Source organism: Aristolochia californica, unplaced genomic scaffold, assembly GCF_029961685.1.
Source record: "Aristolochia californica isolate CCGP_79_NKW_82.1479 unplaced genomic scaffold, dmAriCali1.0.hap1 SCAF_1, whole genome shotgun sequence".
Classification (NCBI taxonomy): domain Eukaryota; kingdom Viridiplantae; phylum Streptophyta; class Magnoliopsida; order Piperales; family Aristolochiaceae; genus Aristolochia; species Aristolochia californica.
Window position 1 is genome coordinate 56,453,430 of NW_027181770.1, and position 20,342 is coordinate 56,473,771.

Sequence of the window (20,342 nt, forward strand, 5' to 3'; positions counted from 1 at the left end):
GAATCACTAACAGGCAAATTTTTCCAATCACAGTTTAATTAAATTACTTACTTTACAAATGGAGATAAAAAAAAACAAAGGAAACAGAAAAAACTAGTCCATCAGAGTGGTAGCTCTAAAAAGGCAAAACTCTCTCCTAGAGAATCTGCATGGCTTTTCTTGCCACGGAATCAGCAAGGTTTTTCTGTGTTCCAAAATTTTAATTTTGTTTCAAAATGACCCCAGACGTTGGAGAAATGGCCAATAAACCAGTATCAATGTCTCTTTCACATGTTCCAGATAGTTATGGCCTAATACAAATTAATAATTTTACCAATACTTCTCTGGATGAGAGGATGTACCAAATCTACTATGATGTACATGGCTCAATAATCAGTATTACTCACCACTATCCAGGGAAAGATCTACATGGTAACAAGAATATTGAGAAGTGTAACAATGAAGAAGATAAGCCTACCCTTCTAAAATTATTTTTTTACAAATGCACGTATTTGAATATTTGGGCTACAACCTTAAAATTTAAGTGAATAAGGTAAAAGAGCCTTTGTGTACTAGAGACTCTAAAAAAAAGTTTAAAAAAACAGTTACGTACAAGAACAAATTGAAAGAACTGACAAACTTAAGCAAATATGAAGTAACTAAGATGCACAAACTCCAAACTGTTAGGAATTAGATGCCCTAATTCAATATTAACGAGAGCAATAATAATCGCATAAGAAGAAATAATCAAACATGAAAACAAAAAATTTATACAGGCTTGCCTCGAGGTGAGACTACGTCCTGTCTTTTGCCGTTGCAATAACTTACTATAATGATGAAGTAGTTTACAAGAGAAATAACCTTTCTCTCACACAACACATGATCCTATGCGTAAAACATTAATTAGGCTCCACAATTTAACACAAATTGCCTCTGCCATGCTGACCTTAAGTCTCGATTGCAGTAAATTGCGGTGCAACAGCTCAACTGAGCTCTTCATGTTACCCATACTTAAAATGGGGAGGGGGATAGAGAATATATCTATGCTGTCAGTTTGTGTCCAAAGGTGTATCCACAAATGTATGCTAGACGTACAATATAATGCAGATTTTCAAAAAATAAAATAAAATAATATCTAAATATCTAACATTTAAAGTAACCCACGGATAAAAATAATAAAATCTGCCAAGCATTTGGACCTTTGGCTACTTCACCTTGATCTTGATTCCCGACTCCAAGATGAAATTGAGCTTTATTCAGAAATAGAAATTAAGCTCCAGTCCATATGTTTGAAATGAGTCAGCCTTGCTTGAGATCTGTTTTATGAGCGCAAGTTGGTTACATTAAATTTGGTTCGGCGTATGTAGATTAACAGTTCACAAATTGTGATAAACTACGCTTTCAGTATTCCTGTTTTTTATTGAAAAAGGTGATTTCATTAAGGGCCAAAGCCCAAAACAGAGAGAACAATACATAAAGGGGGAGAACATAACAATGAGATATTGCTGATGGACCCCTCTTTATTAAGCTTGTCAGCCAAACTGTTTGTACAATGTTTATATGAGACAGCTTACAAACAACATCTGAAGTCAGGTTACAAATCCTGCAATTTTATTAGCAAATATAAAGAAAAATAGATGCCTAGAAAAGGTCATCGGTTCAAAATTAATTAAATGATGTTTACAGGATGTGTCAAAGCACATATAGCCACAACTTCATGTTTAAAATCAACTAAATCCCCTAAAAAGAATCTGTAGAGAACCACTAGTATGAAACAGACATCAGTTAAAACTTCCTTTAAACTGAGGATTTAGATCCCACCCCTTTTCGATGCATGACATGGATTATCATATGTATGAGAAACTTAAATAAACAACTGAAAGATATACATGAGAAAGTGATACCTCCTGTCACATTGTAAATTTTGCACCCTGTAGGTTTCTGCATGCATGCCAATCTGCAAGATTTGATAGTGCTGAAAACAATTTTTGCAGAGGCATCTAAAATATGGAAATGCTTTATACTATAACAAATGGCCAGATATACATAACATGAAAACCAAGTTTTCACCACTTTCACTTAGCCAAGAACACTAACCAAGACTTGCAGGTGTTACATATTGTAAGGAGATGGGACACCATTATTCACGGAAAAAAGCAAGAAAAACAATTTACTGTTAAATACATGATTCTGCGCAAAATGGATCTTCATGTTTTCATGGTTAAAAGTGTTAATAAAAATGATTCTTATTATGATGTAATTAGTTTACGTTTCCTGACTTTTCTTCACTCTTATTAGGGTGAAGGGTATATTTATAAATTGGTAGTTTTGATACCTATAAATATACCTTATAGGGGAGGGTTTGGATCAAGTCCTTAACCTTTTATTCCCTTGTTTTCTCTCAATGTATTTTTCTCCATGACCTAAATCATAGAGCCCTAAAAATCAACATGGTATCAGAACATTGATTTTCAGGACCGTAGCTATGGTTTTTAGAATTCCCAATTTTTAACATTGGCTCGTGCGCCCACGTCTATCTCCTGATTATTTTTTTTGCTCTTCAGAATCTCAACAAGATTTTTTCTTCTTCTCCTGGATAGCTAGGCCATAAATTTTTGGATTCTCGGTATTTTTATTTTGTTGCTCTTCAAGGGAAGCCGAGAGGGAGATTATTGTTGTGGTCTGTTATCCTACACAATACAGCGCCGTGAGAAAGACGGCCGCCGATCTCATTTTACCTACTATTATCCTGCTACCTATTTCTGCAACTAGCCTCTTCATTGCTGTTTTCTGAAGGGCGAAGCCCGGCTATTTCTGATTCTCGCTGCTTCATCGCTAGCACCAACTCTCTTGTTGTTGCTCCGCTGCAGAGATCGGAGCTCCATTGCCACCTTATAGAGAGCTGGCTTTCTGGAACCTCTTTGCTCTTGCTGTTGTCCCGCTCTATTCAAAAGTGAGTGGGGAAGGAGCCGTTGGCTCTCTACTGTTAAGCTGGTTAATAGAAGATTTCAGAAAATCCTCTGATTGTCATCTCTGTTTTTCTGCTGCCGCCGGCATTTCCATACCAAGATACAGATCCCGTGGGCTTCCAAAATTTTCTTATCTTCCTTTGCTGGATTGATTTTTATTCAGATGAGTTTATAATGAAAATCATATTATGCTTCGTCAATTCGGTTGGAGCTTGATTAGAAGATCGTGATTGACTTTCCTGAATTTTTGCTACTCGTCACTATCTGCTATTGCTCATCGGTATCTCTGGTTTTGTTTGGCGCCGTGGGGAAGAAACATTGTTACTGAATTAATATTTCTTCCTAAGTTTGAAAGCGCTGATTAAATCCAGGCCAAGCCCGTTCTGGCCAACCCGGACCGTGCCGAGTTAATTCGGGTTGAGTTAATTTGGGTCAACCTGGACCGTATCATCGACTCTCCTGATGCTGCCGCCCGTCGCCATAAAAAATCGCAGCCATAGTCAACGCTCTCTTCGTCGTCGCCACCGTTCACCTCGATGGCCACAACGTCGACAATCCCTAGCCAGCCGACGCCTCAGCACAAAATCCCCTTATCAGAGCAGGGTCTCTGCCTCTGCTGATTTCGCTCCCACTTTCAGCCAGGAGGTTGAGCAGGGGCTCTGTTTCCGTTTGCGCAAAATAATCTCGCAGATTTGCGAGAATCTTAGTCCCATTGCCGTTGTCGGAGGAGACGACCCATGACTCCGCCGAGTTATCTTGCTGCGCCGCTGACTCTCTACAATCAGTGTTGTAGGGAGGAAGACGAAGACGCCTATCTGCTGGTGATTTATTTCAGGCACTATTATTTTTCGTTCCGGAAATATTTGCCTCTGCCAACGCCGCGACAATTTTTCCCTCTGGTTTGCTGCCATTCCACTCTATCGGAGGAAGATCATGAAAAATTGGATTTTCTAAGATGGGAAACCTGATTTAAACCGCCAGTTCAGTTGGTTGCTGAGTGTCGTACCAAACCCGCCGGGTCAACTCGACTTGGCCCACTTGTGTTTTTGCCTCATTATACGGGTCTGGGCCATAAGGTTTATACCTATTTTCCCTACAATTTGGCTATATTGGTCTAATATCTTACTCTGTTTGACTCAGTTCTTTTTCTTCGACTGGATTATTATCGTGGATTATTACCCAGATGTGATGTAACTTCCTTATTTCTTGATGGACTTGCTGCGGACTATTTCATGTGTCCTTATTACTCTTAAGGATTTCTATTATTTATAGGTTATCCGCTACTATACAACTACACATATGGTGCATGTTATTTGGGCATTGGCCCATTTCCGCTACTGCTATTGTGTCTCTTTAATTGAGACATTATTTATGAAGAAGAACTCCTCGGTTGCTTGCCTTGGGTTTATTATTTGCTGATTGTTGTCGGCATTGGTTCATCTGATGCAAAATTTGACTTTCTTAGAAAAATAAAGCACACAGTGGCCTCAACATCTTATTTTTCTCTTTGCCCATTACCCATTACCCTTTGGCAATATTTCTCCTACCATCATTTATTTGACTCTCACTTACCCCTATTGACCAATCCTGTTGGAGCATTGCTTTGGTTGCTCCTTTTTGTTTATATGGGTGGTTTAAGTCTATTGAGACTTTTTATTGGTAACCAGTCTTTTATTGTTGTCTTGTGAATGACAGGTGTAACCCACTTTAGTGATTATTTTCACTATATTCATTCAAAATCCTTCGAGTTTGGTTTCGACTTATATTTTATCACCCATTTTTACCTTTTGAGAGTTTGTGTCCAGTTTCGTACTTATCCTTGGGACACTGTGATGGAGGAGATTATTACTACATTTATGTTATTTGGTTCAAGCTGGGATCACTACCATTACCTCCCAGCTTGAGGAGGGGGGGGGGTGTTGGAATATATGATGTAATTAGGGTGGTACTGATGTAATTAGTTTACGTTTCCTGTCTCTTCTTCACTCTTATTAGGGTGAAGGGTATACTTGTAATATTGGTAGTTTTGATACCTATAAATATATTTTATGGGGGAGGGTTTGGATCAAGTCCATAACCTTTTATTCCTCTTGTTTTCTCTCAATGTATTTTTCTCCATGATCTAAATCATGGAGTCTTGAAAATCAACAAGGATTAATTGATATATTCTAGTTATTTTGTGACTTTTCCTTTTACAGATTTTCGTCATTTACATTTGTGAAGTTGGGTCAAACGCCCATCCCAAAATGACTAACCTATTTAGGAAGCCTCTTTCCCAACTAATAAACTCAAGATATTTATACTCACTAATCTATGAGGGACTATTCTTTAATACTCCCCCTCACGTGTTGGCCCCCTTTTGTGGCTCTACATGTGAATAATTTGGGTGAAGGCCACATACGAGTACCTGCTCTGATACCATGCGAAGTTTGGTCAAACGACCATCCCAAAATGATTAGCCTACTTAAAGAAGCCTTTTTTTCCAACTAATAAACTCAAGATCTTTGTACTCACTAATCTATGTGGGACTAGTCCTTAACAACATTGATGTCTCCCTTAAAGGGAAATTATAGACTTCTTCTTGTAATTATTCCTCCAAGTTATAAATATGAGGATTAGGGCTAAAGCAAATCAATGCTCTCCCTTCTCCTCGGTTTCTTCCTTGTCCAATTCCTTCCTCCTTCTTCATTAACCTGTCAATCGTTCTCAGCTTTCATCCTCCTCTGCTTCTACTTTCTCGTTGTCAATCTCCTTCACCTAAATACTAAATATAATGGATTAAGACCCTAAAATTTATACAGTATCAGAGCAAAGGTTTTAGAGCCTTTCTTTACTGCTCACAATCTTTTTTTTATTGGCTACGGAAAGCATCATAGGGCTGCGAGCTGTTTCTATTGTTGGATATAAAGAACCATATGAATGTTTAAGTTGTGGAGCCTAATTAACACCCTGCGTTGGGTTGGTCGCGGATCAATATATTAACTGTTATTTTATTAAGGGCAGTTTGGGAATTTTACTCTTGTATCGCGGTTGCCCTAATTTTCTCTTTATAATTGAGGGGTGCTGCTATTAGGGTTTGATCATCTTATACCGAGGAACATCTCAAGCTACAGGCCAAGAGGTTTGAGAGAAACACTTTTAAGTATGCGATTTCTCTTGTAAATTATTTCATCTTCATAGTGGATTACAACAGCGGCGAATGAAAAGACGTAGTCTCACCTTGAGGCGAACCTGTATAAATCTTGTTGTTTGTTTTCCGTGCTTGTTTTTTCCTTCTTCCACGTTTATTATTATTACTCTCTTCAGTTTAGAATTAGGGCGTTTAATTCCTAACAATGAAGGTCTGACATCTTCCTTTAAGAGATAAGTTTCTTACCCTTCCTCGAATTTGTGATTGGATCTAGACTTCCTTTGGTTAAACCTACCTTAAGGTTACCTTGCATGAAAAATTTCTTTAACAGACATCAATGGTTTCAAGCAGAGTCCCAAAGCTTGGTTTGATAAGTTCAGCACAGTTGCACTGTCCTTGGCTTTTAGAGGAGTCATTGTAATCAATCTTTATTTGTGTTTAAGTGGTCCTCTGGAATTGTGGTTTTGATTGTACATGTTGATGACATATTTCTATTTGGTGGTGACGAAAATGGAATTGACAAGGTGAAAAAGCATCTGGTGCATCATTTTTAGACCAAGGATCTAGGAACACTAAAATATTTTATTGGGTTTGAAATAGTGAGAAGCAAAGCAGTAATGTTCTGACCCAAAGAAAGCATTTGACTAATATGCTACACGAGTATGGCTTGTTAGGAGTTAAACCTGTCTATAATAGAGGTTAATCACGATCTTCATAAGGAGGATAGAGACAAGCTCAAAGATAAGACTATGCATAGGAGGTTAGTAGACCAGCTTATTTATGTTACAGTGACCAAGCTTGACATAGCCTTTGTGGTAAGCATGGTCGGCCAATTTAGTATGTCCTCTTTTTTCTATGCTAGCTCCTCTCCTTGGATATTGACTAAGGGGTCTCTAAACATCTTACGAGGAGTAAGATTATTACTCTCTACATTGTCTCCTTGTCCTACTAATTACTTTAGTATCCATTGTTGATGGTTCTTAAATAAAAATTCAAGCTATAGGTTCTTCTTCACCTTTCCAAACCTACCTCTTTAAAATGTTCTTTTTGTTCCCAAATTTCCTTTCAGTCTTATTTATGTCAATCAAATAACTAAAAGAATTGGATGTCAAGTTACTTTTTGTCCACCACATTACGTTTTTCAAGATGGTGGAGGTCATGAACAAGGGGGTCTCTATTATTTAGACAATGTAGTAGTTTTAGAAATTACAACTTTAGACAATAGGCATAACAACGGCAAAATCATTTAGGCCATCTTTGTTGTCCATGTTACATTAATTAGTTCCATCCTCAAAGTCAATTACGAATTTGTCTTGTGATTTAGTCAGTCAAGCTGATTTAGTGAGTCAAGCAAACACCATAGGAGTGTATTTTCCCGATCAGAAAATGTTAGTTCTAATCCTTTTTATTTAATTAACTCGGATGTGGTAGAGACCAATACATGTCTCAAATATCACATAATCTTGATATTTTGTTATATTTGTATATAATTGCACTCGTGTAACCTGGTACTTTTTAATGAATGATTGGTCTAAAGTATTTGATATCTTTGTTTCTTTTTCTGCAACGGTGGAAATACAATTTGAAACTAAAATAAAGGTATTCGGCTCAAATAATGCAAGTATGTCTCTTATCAGTTTCAATCATATTGTTAAAAATAAGGAATTATCCATCAAACCCTTATGTTCCTACATACCTCAACAAAATGGTATAGTTGAATGCAAAAATAGATATTTGTTGGAAGTTGCTCGTACTCTATTTACTATCCATGGATGTTTCTCAATTGTATTGGTTCTATACAGTCCTAATGGCATGCTATCTTATTAAATGTATGCATTCCACTATTTTGGGTAACAAGTCACACTTTTTCAACACTATTTTGTAATACTACTTTCACTCCCTCTTGCTCTTAAATTTTTTGGGTGTGTATGCTTTGTTTAGGACTTTTCATCTGGTAGGAATAAACTTCATCCAAGAGCATTAAAGTGTATATTCCTTGGTTAACTCTAAAAAGTTATCATCCATAATTACATAGAAGTTTTCTTTCAAATTAAGTTAGGTTTTTTTGAAGATCAACCTTATATCCTCGAGCTGCATCTACTTCTCATCCAAGTTTTTCACCTTTGGTAGGACAACCTATAGCACTAGTGCCTCTGAACATGCCTATACTGCACCTGCCCAATGCATCCACTTGGGCACCCTCTTCTCCACTAGCTGCCCACTAACTTGTGTCATCTGCTGATTCTGAGGTTAGTAGTCCTCCTTCAATACCTATAGTTCCTTTTGGCCCACAATATGACACTAGACCTATTGCTATAAAAAAAGAACCTTGTTCTTGTGTTCAATAAAAACCATCTACTTCTCATCCTATTTCTAACTTTGTTTCTGCACATAGATTGTCTTCCCATAGTTATTCTTTCCTTCCAACCATTTCTTCTATCACTCTTCCCAGAAGATATCAAGAGGCCCTTCAAGATCCAAAGTGGAGGGTAGCAATGGAAGAACAGATGGAGCCATGTATGACAATAGCACATGGGCGTGGGCCTCATTACCACATGGTAAGAAATCTGTGGATTGTAGATGGGTGTTTACTATTTAACAAAATGTTGATAGTAGTATATCTCGCCTTAAGGTCAGATTGGTTGCAAAAGGTCTTGCTAAAAATAGTAATTATTGGAATCATGTTTTGAGATAGCTAATTGTTTAGTTAAATCTCTTGCTAGAGAGAGGGTTTCTCGCCAATCTCTCACGGTAAGAGACCCCCTCTTTCCTTTTGTGCAGCTGTTGCCTTTGGGGTTGTTGAATGAATGAATCCCCTTTTTTTAATTAAAAAAAAAGGGCTTTGTGTGTTTAAAGATATATCATGCTGAAGTACATGTACCACTTGTTAGACCTGTGTCTGTAACAAACATCAAAGGAAAGCTTAGGAGAATTTAGTAACCTAAGGTCGAGGGTGTTAAACATACTGTCAGTAAAAACTTTTCATGGTAAGAGACCCCCCTCTTTCCTTTTGTGCAGCTGTTGGCTTTGGGCTTGTTGAATGAATGAATCCCCTTTTTTTAATTAAAAAAAGGGCTTTGTGTGTTTAAAGATATATCATGCTGAAGTACATGTACCACTTGTTAGACCTGTGTCTGTAACAAACATCAAAGGAAAGTTTAGGAGAATTTAGTAACCTAAGGTTGAGGGTGTTAAACATACTGTCAGTAAAAACTTCTCAATATAAACAAATAGTATCTGACTCATCATCATTGATTTCTATTGTATTAGTTGTCATCCTACAAAATCAAACAAGAATGATTAAGACCCCGCTTGAAAGCCAACTTATTTCAAATATTGCTTTTAACGTAGAATATTGCTCCAGCCAGCACTAAGGTCAACAAGGGATTCCTAGCAATGATATATGATAAGTGGACAATTGCGACACAGTTCAAACCATGTCACATTATTCATAGCAAGAATACCCTTAATAAAAATTTGACACAATTGTATAGGAAAACATCCAATCATTTGCATTTCAAGTTTCTTATTAATTAACTTTGAACCATACACACTTTAAGTAATACATCTTCACAAACTCAATCCAAAATGAATGGTATCGTGAATCATTAACACTAGCACAATACACTAGAAAGAGAGAGAGATCATCTTTATAAACATCAGAAAAAAATGCTTTCATTACATCTAATCCTAATTTCTGGCCATTAACTAAAGGTCCTTAAAATCAAATCATGTGCTTTTAAGATCAGACTCATTTGTTCATCATCAGATTTTGTACTCTTTATCACATTGTAAATATTCTAATACTCACAACCTATAAAAGTGGAAGTTCTCCCTGCATGGTCCCTCTCCCCCCACTTGCTACAGTTCCAAACTTCTCTTGGGGATTGGATCTGTTGATCCTGATCTTCTTTTTTCTTTTTTTGGTGAAAAAATATTTGATGGTACATGTTTAACTTAAACGACATAAATGAACAAACTGTAAACGACATAAATACGACATAAGTTAATGAAGATGACATAAATAAACGGACTATAAACAACATAAATGAACAAACTATAAACAACATCAGTGAACAAACTATAAACGACATAAATAAATGAACTATAAGTTACATAAATGAATGAAATATAAACCACATAAATGAAGGAACTACAAACCACATATATGAACGAACTACAAACCACATAAATGAATGAGCTATGTAAATTAACATTGCCAAGCATGCAGCACAATCTGTGCTAGTTAAAATCATGAAAATGAACATAAAAAGAAGTACAACAAGCAATTTCCAGCAACAAAATCAATGTTTGACTTATACAAAGCCAACTTGGTCAACAAGTTCTTAGCATCCCAAGAGATGGGTATTACTCAACTACACACTGGCCACAAACTATGAAAAAGGATATAGCCAGTTACCTGAAGACAAAATGCCTGGAATCAGTAAGTTGTCCACTTTCAGCAAGAAATTACGGTCTAAAGTAGTTAGCGTTAAAAAAAGGAGACAATGATCGATGGACAACTGAAAACAACTCATTGCAGTATACATTATTCTGTCTCACTTAAGGACACAAAAGGTGACATAATTTTGAGACCCTACCAAACTGATAGCCCTCAGAAGCTAAATCAAATTGCAGTTAGCCTTTCAAATCAATCATATCAATCATTCAATGTTTAACCGGTGAAAACGGCTCTTAGCAACACGTCAGAGAGAGAGAGAGAGAGAGAGAGAGAGAGTTGAATTCATACAATTATGAAAACATAATAAGTTACCCATTTTCCCAGTTTAAAAGGAATCACTCAGAATCAGAAAAATATTCCAGCATTACAGGTTAACATGAGAGCCCGGTGGAAGAGAAATAATGGAATATCCAACAAATTGAGACGTGGAATCTACCAGGGACGCGACTGAAAACTCTCCCGGGTGGAGGCATTACACGCAGCTCGATCACATGCTCGTCACTTTGCTGAGAAGATCATGTGACAACGAAAGGGAGCACGCCTGTAAAAAATCATAGCATCTTGCATGAATGCCTACTAGCGTGCTCTCTCTCGTTGTCAAATAGTGCCAAAACAAAGCACAAAAAAGCATCTGCTAAGATCCATAAAAAAAAAAAGTAAGTATAAGATAAGAAAGCAGAAGGGGAGCACACAAGCAAAGGCCAGAAAGCAGGTTAGATCATATTTAAAGAACAAATCTAGAATTTTAATGTCGTGTATCATGTTAAAGGAAAATTTTCAGTTTCTGATTCTGAAGATACCTTAAAATAACAAACGATACTCGGACAAGCTTAAATGAAGACCTGGATGATCCTATGAACTCAAGATCTGAGAAGGGCAATGTAGCGAAGAAGAAAACGGAGAAGTAAAAGACAAGGTAAAGGAAATATTTCTCCTATCGGATGTCAAAGAGCATATAGGAAAAACTAAATAGATACATAAAACCCGAAAACACATAACAAAGACTCAGTTCCAACCTCAACTTTGAACTGCCACCGGGTCAGTAATAAACAAAGCGTTGGCACCTTATAAAAAAATAAAAAAAATAAAAAAACAATGAACGAAGCGTCAAACTAGAGCAGAAGAGGGGCCGAAATGTTTTCATGACTCAATTTCGCAGTCAGAACTCACGAATCTCGTAAAAAAATGTCACAAAAAACAGCAGTTAGAGAACATACAAACAACCACGGCCCCCCACAATAAAATAAAATAAAAGCATACAAACAACCATCGCCGCCTACAAAAAAGAAAAAAAAAGGAGGAAAGATCTAGAAAAATAAAGAGCATTCGAAAGAATGCGTGAAGTCAATATACACCTATTTAACCCTCAAAGAGTCAAATAATTCAAGCTCAAAAGAACGTGGCATACAAGAGACAAAATAAATAAATAAAATAATACAACGGCGGCCATCTTTGACGAACCAAACGCCACGACGCGATGGAAATGAAATTTCCAAAGATTCAAGTTCCGAACCTGAAACCTCATCTCTCATAATTCTAGCTTCGGTCGGCAGAAAGAATATATAGAAAAACGAATCAAAAACAAAACCTCACGTTCACTTCGAAAGAAATCAGTAAGTCGTCCAAATCCCAAAAAACTATTTTGCCACAGGATCCGATGCAGCAACCAGAAAACCAAACCTACCTCATAAGACACAAAACGTGTCCCAAACTTTCCGGAGAACATTATCCATGATATAACCGACAAAAAACTGCAAGTAAAGAAAAGCGCATCGCAGGCCGGTGGAAGACGCCCTAGTTTCCTCCGGTGGAAAAGGATCCCGAGCGAGCGAGAGAAGGGAGGAATAAAACAAGGAGCTCCGATCGGAGGGACTGTAAGTCTGGAATTTATCATTTTTTTGACGACAGAAAAGAGACAGAAAAGGAGAGAGAGTGGACGAGAGAGAGACGGCCGGAGGGAAAGGTGAGAAAGATAAGGTTCAAGATTAGAGAAAGAAACAGCCGCGTACGGCTGTCGCGTGAGGTTTGGTTGATTGCAGGTACCTCTCCAAATCATTCTCGCTCTCTCTCTCTCTCTCTCTCCAAACGACTTGAAAGCACTTTTCAAATTTCCATCCTCCTTTCGTCCCTCACCCGGCTCTCCTCTCGCCGTACACGTGGCGATTAACTCGTAAGAGTAATAACTCTCGAACGCCTCGAGGTCGACAGGTGGTAAGTGGTAGAAGCACAAATTCAAGTACGAAACTACCCTCATCGAGAACTAAATTTACTTAAAAAAAAAACACAATTCTTGCTATTCTGAGATGTCTAACGGTACTTACGGACCTTACAGTGGCAATGCTGCGTGTCTAGTGGTCCCAATCACTCGCAATTTCCCCATTTATTTATTTGATCAGAATCTATTCTTGATACAAAGGGGAATTAATTGGCGTGGCATGGTTGAATACTTGAACTTGAGAAAGTGTGATTTAAATAATAAAAAATAGATATTTTAAAAAGGTCTTGTTTAATATATTTAATTGATCATGAATTTTGTTTTTTAATAAAACGTTTATTTTATTTTTAATATTTTAATAAGTTAAGTGAAATAATTGGATTCAAGTCTATGTTTTACACATGTCTAATAAATATGCTGGCTTTAGATAACCTAATACTTTCACTTGACTCAATTAAGATTTTAAAATAATGGATCATGTTCCAAAATTCGCAGAGCAATTCACCCCCACCCCCCTTCCTAACTTCGTCCCTATCGATCGCATGATATAATCGAGTTATCATTTGTTCTAATTAGGGTGCCACAATTGGATTTTACTTAAAATTTTATTAATCAATTTGATTTATCACTTCAACCTGTCGACCCAGTAAGCTAGTGACAATCATATATGGGGGATTACCCTCATGTGAAAAAAAAAAAAATAGGAGAGGGTGAGATTGCCTTTTTAATCTTTTCTAACACCAACAAGGGAGAAGTCTCCATTCTCATAGTGGGCGATGTCAAAGGGGTTCACAAGAAGGAAAAAAGACTCCTCTTTCGTCTTTTGACTTCCTTATGTCAATGGGGAAAGGGACCACACTCTTCCCTTTATCATGTAAAAATTCCTCTTTTCATATTTTATATCACTCTTTTGCTCCCAATTAACCTTTTCGTGATTTTTTTTCTTTTCCTTGTTCTTTTTCCTGCTTTGTTGGAAGTCCATTGCCATGTTTGCTACCAAAATGTTGGCTTCCTCGTCTATTAGATAAGTTCTTTGATTCTTTTATGTTGTTTTCTCTATTGCTGCTAACCTTCTATATACCTTTATTTCTTTTATCATGTCATGTATGTATTTATATCAAGAAGTCTCAGATTTGTTTTCCAAGCATTGAACATATTCTCTTCTTGTTGTTCTGGTTCGTCTCTTTTTCCAAAACCCTCATACCTTTATTGAGAACGTTTGCCTTGTTTCTTTAACATCTCCTATTTCTACAGCAACAGGTTTCCTAGTTCAACCTACTACCTTGCTCTTTTAGAACTTGACATTCTTAGCCTTCCAAGATTTCGACATGTTGTTATGGATATATTTCTAAGAATCTTAGCGTCATGTTGCTTGAAACACCATCTCTTAAGTTTCTTATACTGAATTAAAACCTCCTAGGATTACTTGCTCTCTTACATCCCTGCTCAACTAGGATTGCCGTTAAAACTTTCCTAGTTTGGTCTCCTAAAGTCTTTGTATATTTGCATCAACTTCTTTTTTTCTTTCGTGGTTTTACCTCTATTGTGTTGCTATTTTTTTCTCTTCAACTATTGGTTTTCTCTTATTGTGGTTTATCATGGCTAATGCATTAAGTATTGATATTTCTTTATATGTTCCCTATCGATTTCAAAACTAATTTTCTAAAAATTAGTATCATTCCTTTGAGAGAAGTGTCTAATTATCTCACCTTATTCTAAGCTATCAAGAGGTTCTTGCTTCCTCGAGACCTTGCTAGCCACCATCCACTCCTCCCCTCACTGATGAACAAGATGCCACAAAAAAAGAATGGCTTAAAGAGAATGCCCAAGTCAATATTTGGCTTGTCACTAATATAAAGGAAAGTGTGCCCAACTATGTGGTATGTTTGGACATTGCCAAACTTATTGAGGATATTTGTGTAAACTTATACTTTAGATTTGATAGTCTTCTAAAATTTATGATGTGTTTTAGGAGATTTACACTACAAAACAAAGGGACAACCTACATGATTACGTTGCCCCATTCAAAAGTTTGTTACCAAAGTGAAAGGTGGCACAACCTTGCTCATTAGATGTTGTCGTTCAAGAACATCAATGAAAGGCCTTAGTTTCTGCAATTTACTTGCCAATCTAAATTGATAATTGGATGTGGCTAAATCACAAATTCTATGCCCGTTTGTCATCCATTGATGACACATATGCCATAATGCTACAAATTCATTTCAAACCATCCAATCCTCATGTTGAGACTTTGTTCATGTTCTTTTAAAGTAGGGGAATTGAGTTGGTGGTTGCGACCGAAGATGAGGGGGGTGTGGAGGAGAGCGTGACAAAAGTGTTGGTGATGGTATGTTTTGGTTGTACACTCACTGTGGCCATCCTAATTGTGTTGTTGAACAATGTTGGAAGATACATGGGAAGCCTATTTGGGCCACTGCCAATTAGGCAACTAGTGTTGAACCATGTTGAAGAAGCATTAATGCATATCTTGTAATTAAGGCATTGACCGACATACCTTGTAATTAATAAGTGTTTTTATGTTTTTTTTTATCTTATGTGTATTAGGGTTTCTACCCTTGATTATATGATAAGACATAATAAAAAACAAGAGGAGTATACTCGAGCTCTTGTTGTGAAGGTTGAATCTACCCTTGCTCGTGCTCCCTTACATGCTCTCCTTCTAAGTTTTTCTCTCTTATCTCTTTTTCCTTTCCTTCCTACCTCTTCCTCACCTAAACCATAGTCTTTTCAAAAATGAAATTATAGAGTCTAACATGGTATCAGAGCAAGATTTATAGGGCTTTGTTAAAATGTTTTAAAGTCATGCAAAAGAACATGAAAGGAGACGCTCTCCACCAATTTTTGAAGCAACAATTTGCTGAAAATTCCAACAAGACCACATTATTAAACCAAGATGTTAGGGTATTCCTTTTATTTTTTTTTTATTCTCAAATCATCAATCTAAGTCCCCTTGTTGATCTCTCAAGTCAATTGTTGAAATCCTTCATAAATAAATCATTTTTTATACCAATAAGAGGACCAAAAGAGAGTTTTTTCTGTTTATTTGGCTTTAAAAAACAGTTTTTCATATGCCATAAAATCACTCTAAATTTTTGAAAACTCCTCTTTGAATTTTAATCACAATTTGTTAGAATTTAAAAGAGTTTATCATCTTAAAGCTATTATACCCTAAGTTAGGGTTTCAAGCTAATGGTTGAATGACAAGTTGTTTAATTTTGTTAAAAGACACTCACGTGTGTAAGGGTGGTATAACTAGTAAATAAGGAGAACTTTCATAGAGATGACACAAAATTATAATTATGGGTGTAAGTTCTCTTATGTCTTTTTTCTTTTGAAACATGTAGCCCTAAGGGCATTGTAATATTTATAAGCACCTTCCCACAACTAAAGTATAGCCTCAAGGCATGGGGTAGAGTATTCAAGCCTCTTCCTCTTAGCTCAAATTTGTGCTTGCACCTCTTTCTCTTTTTGTCTTCTTTCTCTCCCTTAGTTTATTATCTCCTCTCTCCCATGAGTTATAGTTCCTCTCTTCTCTCATTCCCTTGAGACCTCTTAGGTTTGTGTATTGGCCCTAGAAATTAACATTTTCAAGTGTTTAAATAATATTCCATGCCTCAAAAATTTTGTGGGCATTGAAGGGATAACTAAGTGATTTTTTTGCTTCAACCATTGTGTTTTAAATCCTGTAGCTCATCTATGGTGTTTTTCATGTAAGTGAGCTTTTCATACAAGTGTTGGAATCTTGCACATTTAATTAATTTCAACACGGATTTTTCCAGTTGGTTTCCTTAGTTATCTAATTGTGTTATTCTTCTTCCTCTTGAGTAATTGATTTATTTTTTATTTTATTTATTTATTTTTTGTGGCTGGTCTAATGGCCGAAAGTTCACCAAAAAAAAGTTGGGTCTTTCTATGTTGAATCCAATAAACATGATTTTCTAAGAATCACTACCAGTTCACTCAATGGGCTACGTAATTATTCAACATGGTCCCAATCTATAAAAAAAATTCTAATAACAAGAGGTCTTGTTGGGCACTTGATATGTTAGGAATTAAATGCCCTAATTCTAAACTAATGAGAGAAATAATAATAATCACAAAAGAAAGGAAAAATAAGCACAAAAACAAACAACGAGATTTATGCAAGTTTGCCTCAAGGTGAGACTACATCTTGTTTTTCGCTGCTACAGTAATCCACTATAAAGATGAAATAATTTACAAGAGAAATCACACACACTTATAAGTGTTTTCTCTATGTTATGATCCCTAGTCATGGATCGAGTAACTCGGCGTGGGATTTGAGAATCCAACAATGTAATAGAGTAGTTGCTCTCGGTAAGGATGGGAAAATAGTCTTTCCATGGTCTGATCTCGAATAGGAGGAAAGCAGCCTCCTTTATGGAACTATGCTGCTAACTTTCGGTAAAACATACTTTTGTTCATATTTTAGAGGAGTTAGACCCCTCCTTGCTGCTGCTGTAGTTAGGGGCTGAAAAACCTCTAACTTGGACAATCCTTGGATCAAAGGTTAGGGGTTCCTTACCTTGCTTCTTGCTGGCCATGAGGCTGAGAAAACTCTAACTTGTGCCGCTCATGGTATGTGGATTGAGAAGCCTCAACCCTGGCTCGGAAAGAGGGAGAGAAACCCTCTATGGCTATTGTGGATGGATGGGAGGTTGAAGCCTCAGCTTGAACTCGAAAAAGGGGCAGGAATTCCCCTCTCCTCTTTGGTATGGATCAATGTAAATAGAAATCAAATTAGGGAAGAAGGAAATTCAGATTCAAGAGGAAACCTGGACCTAGAGCTCATCAAGGAGACCTCCAAACCCTAGAGCTCGTCAAGGAGAACTCCAAATCCTGTTTAACCTAATTCAAGACTTGCATTTTTTCTCATTCCATTTCCCTCTAAGTAGGGTTGACGCCAACCACAATTTTAGGGTTAATTATTACAATTCTGCCTCTATGGCAATTTAACTTAAATAATGCATAAAAACAAATTTAAAACAATATAGAAAGAAAGCTATTAAGTCTCTTGTTAACCTTGTGACTCAGTGCGACTCCGTTGTATGACTCGGTTAGCTATTGAGTCCTCAACACTGTAACCTCTTTTAGTCTACAACTCTAGCTCCTTTTCGGTGATGATAAAACCTAATAATGGCTCCCCTCAAATATAAAGAGAAAATTAGGGCAACCGCGATACAAGAGTAAAATTCCTAAACTACCCTTAATGAAATAACGGTTAATCTATCGTGGACCGGGCGGGGGCTCCGCCTCCACACCCCCGAGAGGGGAGCTTCCTGCCCCCCTTCTAACCCCCACGACAACCTTATCGTGAAAATCGATCCGTGTACCGACTCCGTGTAGGGTGTTGATTAGGCTCCAAAACTTAACATGATACAACCACCTATTTACACTTGTTGAAGAAAATGACTCTTCCTATCAAAAGTGGTTGAAGGAAGACACTTTAGTCATAAGCTTGCTGATAAATAGCATAAATGAATACGTAGCTAACAATTTTGTTCACTTGAAACAACCAGAGATGTTTGGGAGACCTGTTTTAAGTTATATTCCCCTCCTAATAGTCTTTATAAAATTTATGATATTTTCCAAGAGATGTATATGACAAAGCAATGTGACAATGATCATGAGTACTTTGCTTAATTTCAAGGTCTCTTACAAGTGTGAAAAGTTGTACAACCATATTTTATTGATATTACAACCCAAGAAAGACAAAGAAAAGTATTGGTTGCTGCCATATGCCTTGCCAACTTGTTCTTCTGTTAAACCTTCTTTTGATGATGCTTGTGCTGCAATGCTCAATATTCCAAGCCAAAAACAATAAATTTTGGGAACTTGAAAGACTTAAAATGCTAGCGTTTTCATCATCCAAATATTATGTCTATTAATGAATGAACATAGAGGAGGGGGGGGGGGGGGGGGGGGGGAGGCCTTGAATAAGTTTGTTAGCTTTGCTATTGATCTTTAACTCCTTTTGAGTTTTTCTCTTAATCACCAGTGTGTTCAAAATATTAATAGTAATTCAATGTGCAAAGTTAGTTTAACAATCAAAGAAGCATAAACAAGCTTTCAAACCACAACAAAAACACAAACTTATTATAATGGCTCATTATTGTATTCCAAATTGCTAATCCATTGCCAAGGACATTTCACCTTAGAGTTAAAACATTCATGATATTGGGGTTGCCAAACGACACTAACAATAAATTGTCTCTAAAGTCAATTACAATGTCATCCACACTAGGACTTACAAAACTCAATTGACCACAACAACCAACTCATAAAGGCTCACCCTCTCTTAGGAACAATAACAAGCTAGGTTATCCAACCAATGACCCACAAAGGGATTTTTCAACAGCTAACTAGGCAATCCTACCTAGAGCCATAGGCAATTTACTACAACAACTCACTAAACACACCAAGCCTAGACTCAAGAATTAGAATTTTTAGCCCAACCAATATATATACAAGAACTATCGGCTCACCAACAACAACAACAAGACTTCTCACCTTTTGTCTCTTAGGAATACAACAACCCCACTAAGTAGTAACTCAAATTTATGAAGGATTTTACAACAACTTCTACCACTACCATGGAAGCCACTCTCAATCAAATTGAGATGAAATCAGTTTTGCCTTTGTCAAGGCTTAACCCAAATTGCAAGGGTAAGTTGCTTACACTTCAGTCCAAATAAATTGCCTTTGCAATAGAGAGATTTCATAATTCAGGCACAAACAAATAGGCACACCAATCATAAGTATCTATTCCATACAATGGCAACTCAATAATGTCCGAAAATGATCAGATTTTAAAATCTAAGCTTAAATTTAAAATTCATTTGATTTGGAAATAGAAGCATCTCGAATTAAAATAGATTGCATCGTATAAGCACAATAGTTAGAGACTTAAATCTTAGTTTAGATTTACTAGACCAAGATCAATAAAAAATATTTCAAAAAATATTTCAAAGTAAGAGCACAACGTTGTTTGGATTTTGAAATTAGTCCCACAAACAATAGTGTTATGTCATAGCCATTTGACAAATGCCTCAAATAATTTCAAATCAATCTAAAAGTTACTTCAAATTTGCTTGCTAGGACAAAATAATATGATTTCAAAGTAATCGTTCTGAAGTCCAGCAAGAATCAAGTTAAGCAAGTAGGATTTAAAAGTAATAAACTTAAATAGATAAGTTCACAATGTTCAAATTTTGAACCATTGAGTTTGGAAAGGGACCTTTCATCCTTTTGAAAAACTCCATGAAATATTGACTAAAATCCATGAGAAAAATAATTAAAATTCTCATTATAAGCTGTTAATTACACGTATAAGTCACTTACAAATTTTAGAAATCTATCTTAGTCAAATTGAATGTGAGAAACATTTCTGCATTCCTATCTTCGGGTAGGTCATCCTGTTGATAGCAGTTTGTCTGGTTGGCAGTTGTATATTGATTATTTGGAGTTTTTTTTTCTAGTTGCAAGACATACTTAATACATATCATTAGTAGTAAAGAGTTAATTATCATCAAAACTATCTTAATGGAG

General features: G+C 36.5%; 1 long non-coding RNA gene across 1 annotated transcript; it reads right to left on the bottom strand.

Moving 5' to 3' along the window:
- Positions 1-922: 922 nt before the first annotated feature.
- LOC137962397 (uncharacterized) lies at positions 923-12,477 on the bottom strand. The gene is made up of 4 exons (XR_011115125.1): positions 12,225-12,477; positions 10,977-11,171; positions 1,884-1,936; positions 923-1,295 (listed from the first exon to the last, which is right to left on the bottom strand). It is a non-coding gene; the product is annotated as an uncharacterized lncRNA (long non-coding RNA).
- Positions 12,478-20,342: the final 7,865 nt, after the last annotated feature.